The following is a 9743-nucleotide window of genomic DNA, read 5'->3' as shown; positions in this document are numbered from 1 at the left end:
TTCAAGGAGTTGACTACGATGAGACTTTCTCACTCGTAGCGACGTTAAGAGTCTGTTGAAATTGGATTAGCAGTTACTGCATTATTTATGAAATCTTGCAGATAGGATGTCAAAAACCATTGTTTCCTCGACAATTTTCTTAAGGAAAGGTTGTATGTAATACAACCAGAAGGTTTTGACAAATCCTGAAAGACGCTAACATGTATGCAAAACTCCAGCAATCCTTCTAAGGACTAGGGTAAGCATCTCGGAGTTGGAATGTATGCTTTGTTGAGATGATCAAAGATTTTGGGTTTATACAAAGTTTATGAGAAACTTGTATTTCCAAAGAAGTGAGTGGGAGCACTATAGAATTTCTAATAAGTATATGTGAATGACATATTGTTGATTTGAAATGATGTAGAATTTCTGGAAAGCATATAGGGTTATTTGAAAAGTGTTTTTCAATAGAAAACCTGAATTAAGTTGCTTGAACATTGAGCATCAAGATCTATGAGGATAGATCAAAAACGCTAAATGGTACTTTCAAATGAGCACATACCTTGACATGATCTTGAAGGTGTTCAAGATGGATCAGTCAAAGAAGGAGTTCTTGCCTGAGTTGTAAGGTATGAAGTTAAGAGTTAAAGCTCGACCACGACAGAAGAGAGAGAAAGGACGAAGGTCGTCCCCTATGCTTCGGACGTTGGCTCTATAGTATGCTATGCTGTGTACCGCACCGAAAGTGTGCCTTGCCATGAGTCAGTCAAGGGGTACAAGAATGATCCATGAACGGATCATTGGATAGCGGTCAAAATTATCCTTAGAGGAATAAGGAAATGTTTCTCGATTATGGAGGTGATAAAGAGTTCGGCGTAAAGGATTACGTCGATGCAAGCTTTAACACCTATCCGAATGACTCTGAGTAGCAAACCGGATACATATAGTGGAGCAACCATTTGGAATAGCTCCAAATGGAGCGTGGAAGCAGCATTTACAATATGACCTAGAGATTTGCGAAATACATACGGATATGAATGTTGCAGACCCGTTGACTAAAACCTCTCTCACAAGCAAAACATGATCAAACCCCAGAACTCATTGAGTCTTAATCACATGGTGATGTGAACTAGTGTAGTGACACTAGTAAACTCTTTGGATGTTGGTCACATGGCGATGTGACCTATCAGTGTTAATCACATGGCGATGTGAACTAGATTATTGACTCTAGTCCAAGTGGGAGACTGTTGGAAATATGCCCTAGAGGCAATAATAAATTGGTTATTATTATTATATTTCATTGTTCATGATAATCGTTTATTATTCATGCTATAATTGTATTGATAGGAAACTCAGATACATGTGTGGGTACATAGACAACACCATGTCCCTAGTAAGCCTCTAGTTGACTAGCTCGTTGATCAATAGATGGTTACGGTTTCCTAACCATGGACATTGGATGTCGTTGATAACGGGATCACATCATTAGGAGAATGATGTGATGGACGAGACCCAATCCTAGGCCTAGCACAAAGATCGTGTAGTTCGTATGTTAAAGCTTTTCTAATGTCAAGTATAATTTCCTTAGACCATGAGATTGTGCAACTCCCGGATACCGTAGGAATGCTTTGGGCGTACCAAACGTCACAACGTAACTGGTGGCTATAAAGGTGCACTACGGGTATCTCCAAAAGTGTCTGTTGGGTTGGCATGAATCGAGACTGGGATTTGTCACTCCGGTTGACGGAGAGGTATCTCTGGGCCCACTTGGTAGGACATCATCATAATGTGCACAATGTGACCAAGGGGTTGATCACGGAATGATGTGTTACGGAACGAGTAAAGAGACTTGCCGGTAACGAGATTGAACAAGGTATCGGCATACCGACGATCGAATCTCGGGCAAATACAATACCGCTAGACAAAGGGAATTGTATACGGGATTGATTGAGTCCTTGACATTGTGGTTCATCAGATGAGATCATCGTGGAACATGTGGGAGCCAACATGGGTATCCAGATCCCGCTGTTGGTTATTGACCGGAGAACGTCTCGGTCATGTCTGCATGGTTCCCGAACCTGTAGGGTCTACACACTTAAGGTTCAGTGACACTAGGGTTGTAGAGATAATAGTATGCGGTAACCCGAATATTGTTCGGAGTCCCGGATGAGATCCCGGACATCACGAGGAGTTCCGGAGTGGTCCGGAGGTAAAGATTTATATATAGGAAGTCCAGTTTCGGCCACCGGGAAAGTTTCGGGGGTCATCGGTATTGTACCGGGACCACCGAAAGGGTCCCGGGGGTCCACCGGGTGTGGCCACCTATCTCGGAGGGCCCCATTGGCTGAGGGGGCGTGGGAACCAGCCCCTGGTGGGCTGGTGCGCCCCCCTTGGGCCTCCCATGCACCTAGGGTTAGAAACCCTAAGGGGTGGGGGCGCCTCCACTTGGCTTGGAGGCCAAGCCACCCCTGGGGCAGCCGCCCCACTCCCTAGATGGGATATACAAGGGGCCCGCGCCCCCCTAGGCCCCTATATATAGTGGAGGGGAGGGAGGGCAGCGGCACCTGAGTCCCTGGTGCCTCCCTCCCTCCCGTGACACCTCTTCCTCCCCACTTGCACTTGGCGAAGCTCTGTCGGGATCCCGCTACTTCCACCACCACGCCATCGTGCTGCTGGATCTTCATCAACCTCTCCTCTCCTTGCTGGATCAAGAAGGAGGAGATGTCTCTCCCAACAGTATGTGTGTTGAACACGGAGGTGTCGTCCGTTCGGCGCTAGGATCATCGGTGATTTGGATCACGACGAGTACGACTCCATCAACCTCGTTCACTTGAACGCTTCCGCTTAGCGATCTACAAGGGTATGTAGATGCACTCCCCTCTCTCTCGTTTCTAGTCTCTCCATAGATAGATCTTGGTGACTCGTAGGAAAATTTTGAATTTCTACTATGTTCCCCAACAGGCGCCCCACGTCATGTGACGATAACCGTCACGCCGGATATGGCAAATACGGCCAGGCCGAACACAACAGACAAAGCTCATCCGAGCTACGTCGTGATATAGCCCAGTACAGAGGTGCCGCACACCCACTATGCTTCACAGACGAAGTAATGGATCATCAAATCCCCGAGGGTTTTAAACCCGTAACCATCGAATCATACGATGGCACAACAGATCCTGCGGTATGGATCGAGGATTATCTCCTTCATATCCACATGGCCCGCGGTGATGATCTACACGCCATCAAATACCTCCTGCTCAAGCTTAAAGGACTAGCTCGGCATTGGCTTAACAGCCTGCCAGCAGAGTCAATTAGTTGCTGGGAGGACCTGGAATCCGCATTCCTTGACAACTTCCAGGGGCACTTATGTGCGACCACCAGACGCCGATGACCTAAGCCACATAATTCAGCAGCCAGAGGAATCGGCCAGACAATTCTGGACGCGGTTCCTAACCAAGAAAAATCAAATAGTCGACTGTCCGGATGCAGAGGCCCTTGCAGCCTTCAGGCACAACATCCGAGACGAATGGCTTGCCCAGCACCTAGGACAGGAAAAGCCGAAATCTATGGCAGCCCTCACAACACTCATGACCCGCTTTTGCGCAGGAGAAGACAGCTGGCTAGCTCGAAGCAATAACATGACCAAGAGCCCTGGTAACTCAGATACTAAGGACAACAATGGCAGGTCACGTCATAACAAGCACAAGCGCCGCATTAACGGCGATAATACTGAGGATACGACAGTTAATGCCGGATTCAGAGGCTCTAAACCCGGTCAGTGGAAGAAGACATTCAAAAGAAATCCTCCGGGCCCATCCAATTTAGACCGGATACTCGATCGCTCGTGCCAGATACACGACACCCCCGAACAACCAGCCAATCACACCAACAGGGATTGTTGGGTGTTCAAGCAGGCAGGCAAGTTAAGTGCCGAAAACAGAGACAAGGGGCTGCATAGCGATGACGAGGAGGAGCCCCGGCCGCCGAACAATAGAGGACAGAAGGGCTTCCCCCCACAAGTGCGGACGGTGAATATGATATACGCAACCCATATCCCCAAAAGGGAACGGAAGCGTGCTCTCAAGGACGTCTATGCGTTGGAGCCAGTCGCCCCAAAGTTCAACCCATGGTCCTCCTACCCGATCACTTTTGATCGAAGGGACCACCCCACTAGCATTCGTCACAGCGGATTCGCCGCATGTCCTAGACCCAATCATTGACGGATTTCACCTCACTAGAGTCCTCATGGACGGCGGCAGCAGCCTGAACCTGCTTTATCAGGATACAGTGTGAAAAATGGGTATAGATCCCTCGAGGATTAAACCCACAAAGACGACCTTTAAAGGCGTCATACCAGGTGTAGAAGCTAGCTGTACAGGCTCAGTTACACTCGAAGTGGTCTTCGGATCCCCGGATAATTTCCGAAGCGAAGAGTTAATCTTCGACATAGTCCATTTCCGCAGTGGCTATCACGCCTTGCTCGGACGAACCGCATTCGCAAAATTTAATGCGGTGCCGCACTACGCACATCTCAAGCTCAAGATGCCAGGCCCTTGCGGAGTCATTACGGTCAATGGAAACACCGAACACTTTCTCCGAACAGAGGAGCACACGGCGGCCCTGGCGGCGGAAGTACAAAGTAGCCTCTCAAGGCAATCCTCCAATCCGGCTGTTAAATGTCCGGACAACGTCAAGCGCGCCCGAAGTAACCTACAACAAAACCTTCTGGCACGTTCCGAGCAAGCATAGCAGTGCGGCCCCAACCCCAGCCCTCGCGGGATTGCGATAGCTGTACCACGCGTACATAATTACGCTCTGGAAATACCATGGGCATAAGGGGAGGGGCACAACCACGGCACGCCCAGAATGCGGCTCAACCGCACTAGGGGCTCCCGATTTTGCCATTTCTTCCTTTTTATTTTTATATATACTTTCAGGACTCCACCATTCGGAAGGCCTGTCCGGCAATACACTCGCCGAACACACGATGCAACAGCCAGGGAGACAACAAGCCACGTGAAATGTCCAGGTGGTCTCCATAACGAGCTAAATACCTGTCTTACTTAATGTCTCGCAGCTTGCCCCTGGAGGGGGACATGTCAAATAATCCCATCTCTTGCGTTTTGCACTATTTGTATCGTCCTGCTCTCATAGCAGCCCCTTTTTAATAAACAATACATAGCTCTTGTCTGTTATTGTATTCATTTATTTTTATATAAATATGTTCACTCATGACATTATGCAACCGTACACTTTGGTACGGCCAATACACTAGGGGCTTAAGTACCCCATAATACGGTGTGAGAAGACCGAACACTCTCATGAGTGCGGCACCCCGAACTTATAGCACTATATGCATCGGCTCCGAATCATGTCTTGGGTCAATAGTTGGGTTTGCCCGGCTCCCATGTTTTGGTACCTTACGTTCCACAATGTCGACTAAGGTAGCGCTGGGAGAACTACTGCGATTGTCCCTAGTTGAGCTGGGTTAACACCTCAGTAGAGAAAGCTAAAACTGACCGTCATGATAGGGCAAGAGACCGGTCGTTGTTCGAGAGGTTTTTCGAGTCCCTAAAGACTTATGCCGCTTAGAGCGAGGAGCTAGATTTATCCGGCCTAGGCGTGGATAGCACCCCGAACTCGGTCTTCCGAATACTAGGGGCTTCGCCGAAATTTAAAATTATAGAATTCTATGGCTAAGTGAGAGTGATAAAGCATTATAAGTCCGATGGCCTTGTTCGTTGTGCTGAGCGCCTCCCTAGACGGACCCAAGAATGGGAACAAGAGCGCTCAGGTTTATCCCGAACACCCCAGCACTCGTGGCATGGGGGTAGAATCCGCCGACTTGCATCTCTCAGATTTAATAAACGGCCGCACAGAAGGTAATATTTTAAATTCAAAAAGCGTTGCTTAGTGCATATGAACAAGTTTTCAGCGCACAGGATAAACACGAGCGAGTTTACTCAAAAATTACATCCCTGGTGCATTCATTCACTACAAGACGGGCACCCTTCAGGACGCCCTCATAATACATCTCGGGCATGCGATGCTCCTTCCCCTCCGGTGGCCCATCCTTCACCAGCTTCTCAGCATCCAGCTTGCCCCATTGCACTTTAGCACGGGCAAAAGCCCTACGGGCGCCCTCGATGCATACGGAGCGATTGATGACTTCCAGTTGTGGACAGGCATCCACCAGCAGCCGCACCAGCCCAAAGTAGCTCAAAGGCATGGCCTCCCCAGGCCAGAGCCGGCCTATCAGGCACTTCATGGCATGTTCGGCTGCCTTATGAAGCTCGACCAGCTGCTTCAGTTGGTCGCTCAGGGGCACCGGGTGTCCGGCCTCAGCATACTAGGACCAGAACACCTTCTCGGTCGAGCTCCCTTCCTCGGCCTGGTAGAATGCGGCAACGGCGGATACACTACGGGGCAGATCTGCGAATGCTCCTGGAGAGCTCCGGATTCGGGTAAGTAACAGGTAATTTAGTTTCACGTGCTTGCTTTGCATAAAGAATGCCTTACCCGCCGCAATCTTTTTCATCGCCTCAATCTCCTGGAGGGCTTTCTGGGCTTCGGCCTTGGCAAATTTGGCGCTTTCAAGTGCCGAGGCAAGCTCGGACTCTCGAGTCTTCGAGTCAAGCTCTAAACTCTCATGTTTCTTCACGAGAGCATCGAGCTCTTGCCGCACCTCCGCCACCCGCGCCTCTTGCTTTTCTCGCTCAGTGCGCTCCACGGCCGCATTGTCTTTGGCCTTGGACAGCGCTTCCATCAGGGTCGCCACCTCGGATGTGGCCCCTGCAACATTCACGTTGGTCCTTTCATTATTTGCAACCAGGTATTTTTTTATATACTTACATAAGGTATTACATACCTTCCTTGTCCTCGAGCTGCTTCTTGGCACGGCCGAGCTCGTTCTCGGACCGCTCGAGGCTCTGCTTCAATGCATCGACCTCCGTAGTCAGTACGGCAGAGGTCAGCAGCGCAGCCTGCATTCCCATATTAACATATTTATGTTAGACTCCTGCGTATATCTTTTTTAGATCCTTAGTCCGGCTTTTCTTTCCGAACACCAAACTGAGCATCAAGGGCTACTGTCTATGCGGTAACATTTTTATATGTTTTAAATACATACCTCAAAGCCTATTAGAAGGCTGGTACAGGCTTCTATCAGCCCGCTCTTGGCAGACTGAACCTTCTGAATCACCGCACTCATAACAGTGCAGTGCTCCTCGTCGATGGAGGCGCCGTTAAGCACCTCCAGCAAATTGTCCGGCGCCTCCAGTTGGACGGAGGCCGCCGGTGTCGTAGGCTTGCCCTTCTTGCGAAGGGGCCGTCTGCCGGACTCCGGAACCACTGAAGGTTCTGGAGCTGTGTCTGGCCCAGTGCCGGACTTAGATCCCTCTGGGGCTTCATCCCCTTTGGGCCTGGAGTCCGGGAGGTCGCCTTGCGGCGCCTCCAGGACCACCTCCTCCTGGTTTAGTCCCTTTTGGGACTCCACCTCGGCATCGTCCGTAGGCCGAGGGGAGGAGGCCGTCGGGAGTGAAGCGCTATTCACATCTGACGAATCCAGGGAGCCGCTCGATGAATCGCCGAGCTGAGCCTTGGGCGGACTGCATGATTGAATTCGGTGTCAGAAGGTACTGTACAATAGAGGAACGCCATAAGTTATTCTGGTATCCGGATACTTACGATTTTGCCAGGGGCTTGACCCTGGATGGCCATTCCTCTCCGTCGTCGTCGGTGTCGGAGGCGTAGTCCGGAAGAAGGGTCTTCCCCTTCTTGGATCCTCCGGCCTCCCTAGTTGGGGCGGCCTTCCTTTTCTTTCCTCCCCCCGCTGGGAGGGAAGAGGCTTCTTCTCCTCCTCCTCCTCTTTGGAGGCGGAGGGCGCTTCGTGGTCGTCGGGCGACGAATCCGGCACCACCAGGCGTCGGGAACTCTTTCGAGTCCCCCTGGCCTTCTTCTTTGCCTTCTTCTCCGGCACCACATGGGGTGCCGTAACCAGCAGCTTTGTCAAACGGGCGTCCGCTGGGTCTTTGGGCAAAGGAGCCAGACAGTTGATCTGTCTGGCCTTCTTCTGCTAGTCCTGTTAAAGGAATGGGAGTTTAGATCCCGCATAGAGTCAAACTATGGAAAACAAATACCCCGTGATGGGTAAATTGAGCTTACCGCGCTGGCTTGACGCTTCGCGCGGAATCCGCGATCCTCGGTAATGGGAGGGTGAACCTCAGAGCTCTTGAAAAGCACCTTCCAGGCATCTTCGTGCTTTGTGTCGAAGAGCCGGGACAAAGTCTGGTGCTGGGCCGGGTCGAACTCCCACAAGTTGAAGGCCCGTCGTTGACACGGGAGGATCCGGCGGAAGAGCATGGCCTGGACTATGTTGACAAGTTTAACCTTCTTGTTCACCAGGTCTTGGACGCAGGTTTGGAGTCCGGTCACCTCTTCCAGATTACCCCACAATAGGCCCGTCTCTTTCCAAGATGTGAGCCGTGTGGGGATGCCAGATTGGAATTCGGGGGCCGCTGCCCACTCAGGGTCACGCGGCTCGGTGATGTAGAACCACCCCGATTTCCACCCTTTGATGGTTTCCACGAAGGAGACCTCAAGCCATGCGACGTTGGGCATCTTGCCCACCATGGCGCCTCCGCACTCCGCTTGCCGGCCGCCCACGACCTTCGGCTTGACGCTGAAGATCTTCAGCCATAGGCCGAAGTGAGGCTTGATGCGGAGGAAGGCCTCGCACATGACGATAAACACCGAGATGTTGAGGATGAAGTTCGCGGCCAGATCATGGAAATCCAGGCCGTAGTAGAACATGAGCCCCCGGACAAATGGGTGAAGTGGGAAGCCCAGTCCGCGGAGGAAATGGTGAGAAACATGACCCTCTCATGGGGCGTAGGGGTGGGGATGAGTTGCCCCTCGTCTGGGAGCCGGTGCGTGATGTCATTAGACAAGTATCTGGCTTTCCTCAACTTTTTGATGTGCCCCTCCGTGACGGTGGAGGCCATCCATCTACCTCCTGCTCCGGACATGATTGGAGAAGGTTGAGGTGGTAAGTGCGGACTGGGGCGCTGGAGCTCGAGTGCGCAGGAATGGATGAGCAAAGGAGGAAGAAGGCGTAGGTGGAAAGGGTGGATCCTTATCCCCTTATATGGGCGGACGAAACTATGAGCCCCCACCAGCCTAATAAAACTTGCTTATCTCTCAAGCGCCGCGAATAATGGCGCGGTTGGGTTACCCACGCCCGTATTGATGAGAATCCCGGAATAAGGGGACATGATCTCTGCTTTGACAAGACGTGCCAAGGAAACCGCCTCGCTAAACACGCTGACGTGGGACAGTAAAACGATTCAAATAATGGTTTGGCTGTGGCATGACGTCACGCTACGGAGTACATCAGCAGATTGGATTTGTGCAGATATTATCCTCTCTACGGTGATATGTGGAACTTATTTTGTAGAGCCGGACACTATCCTTGTGTTCAAACATCTTCTATGAAGTATTCGGAGGAGGAACCCGCCTTGCAATGCCGAAGACAATTTGCATGCCAGACTCGTCGTCATTGAAGCCTGGTTCAGGGGCTACTGAGGGAGTCCTGGATTAGGGTGTGTCTGGATGGCCGGACTGTGACCTTTGGCCGGACTCCCGGACTATGAAGATACAAGATTGAAGACTTCGTCCCGTGTCCGGATAGGACTTTCCTTGGCGTGGAAGGCAAGCTTGGCGATACGATATGTAGATCTCCTCCCATTGTAACCGACTCTGTGTAA

The sequence above is a fragment of the Triticum dicoccoides genome, chromosome 1B (genome assembly GCF_002162155.2).
Source record: "Triticum dicoccoides isolate Atlit2015 ecotype Zavitan chromosome 1B, WEW_v2.0, whole genome shotgun sequence".
Taxonomy (NCBI): Eukaryota; Viridiplantae; Streptophyta; class Magnoliopsida; order Poales; family Poaceae; genus Triticum; species Triticum dicoccoides.
Note: the sequence above shows the minus strand (reverse complement) of the source record.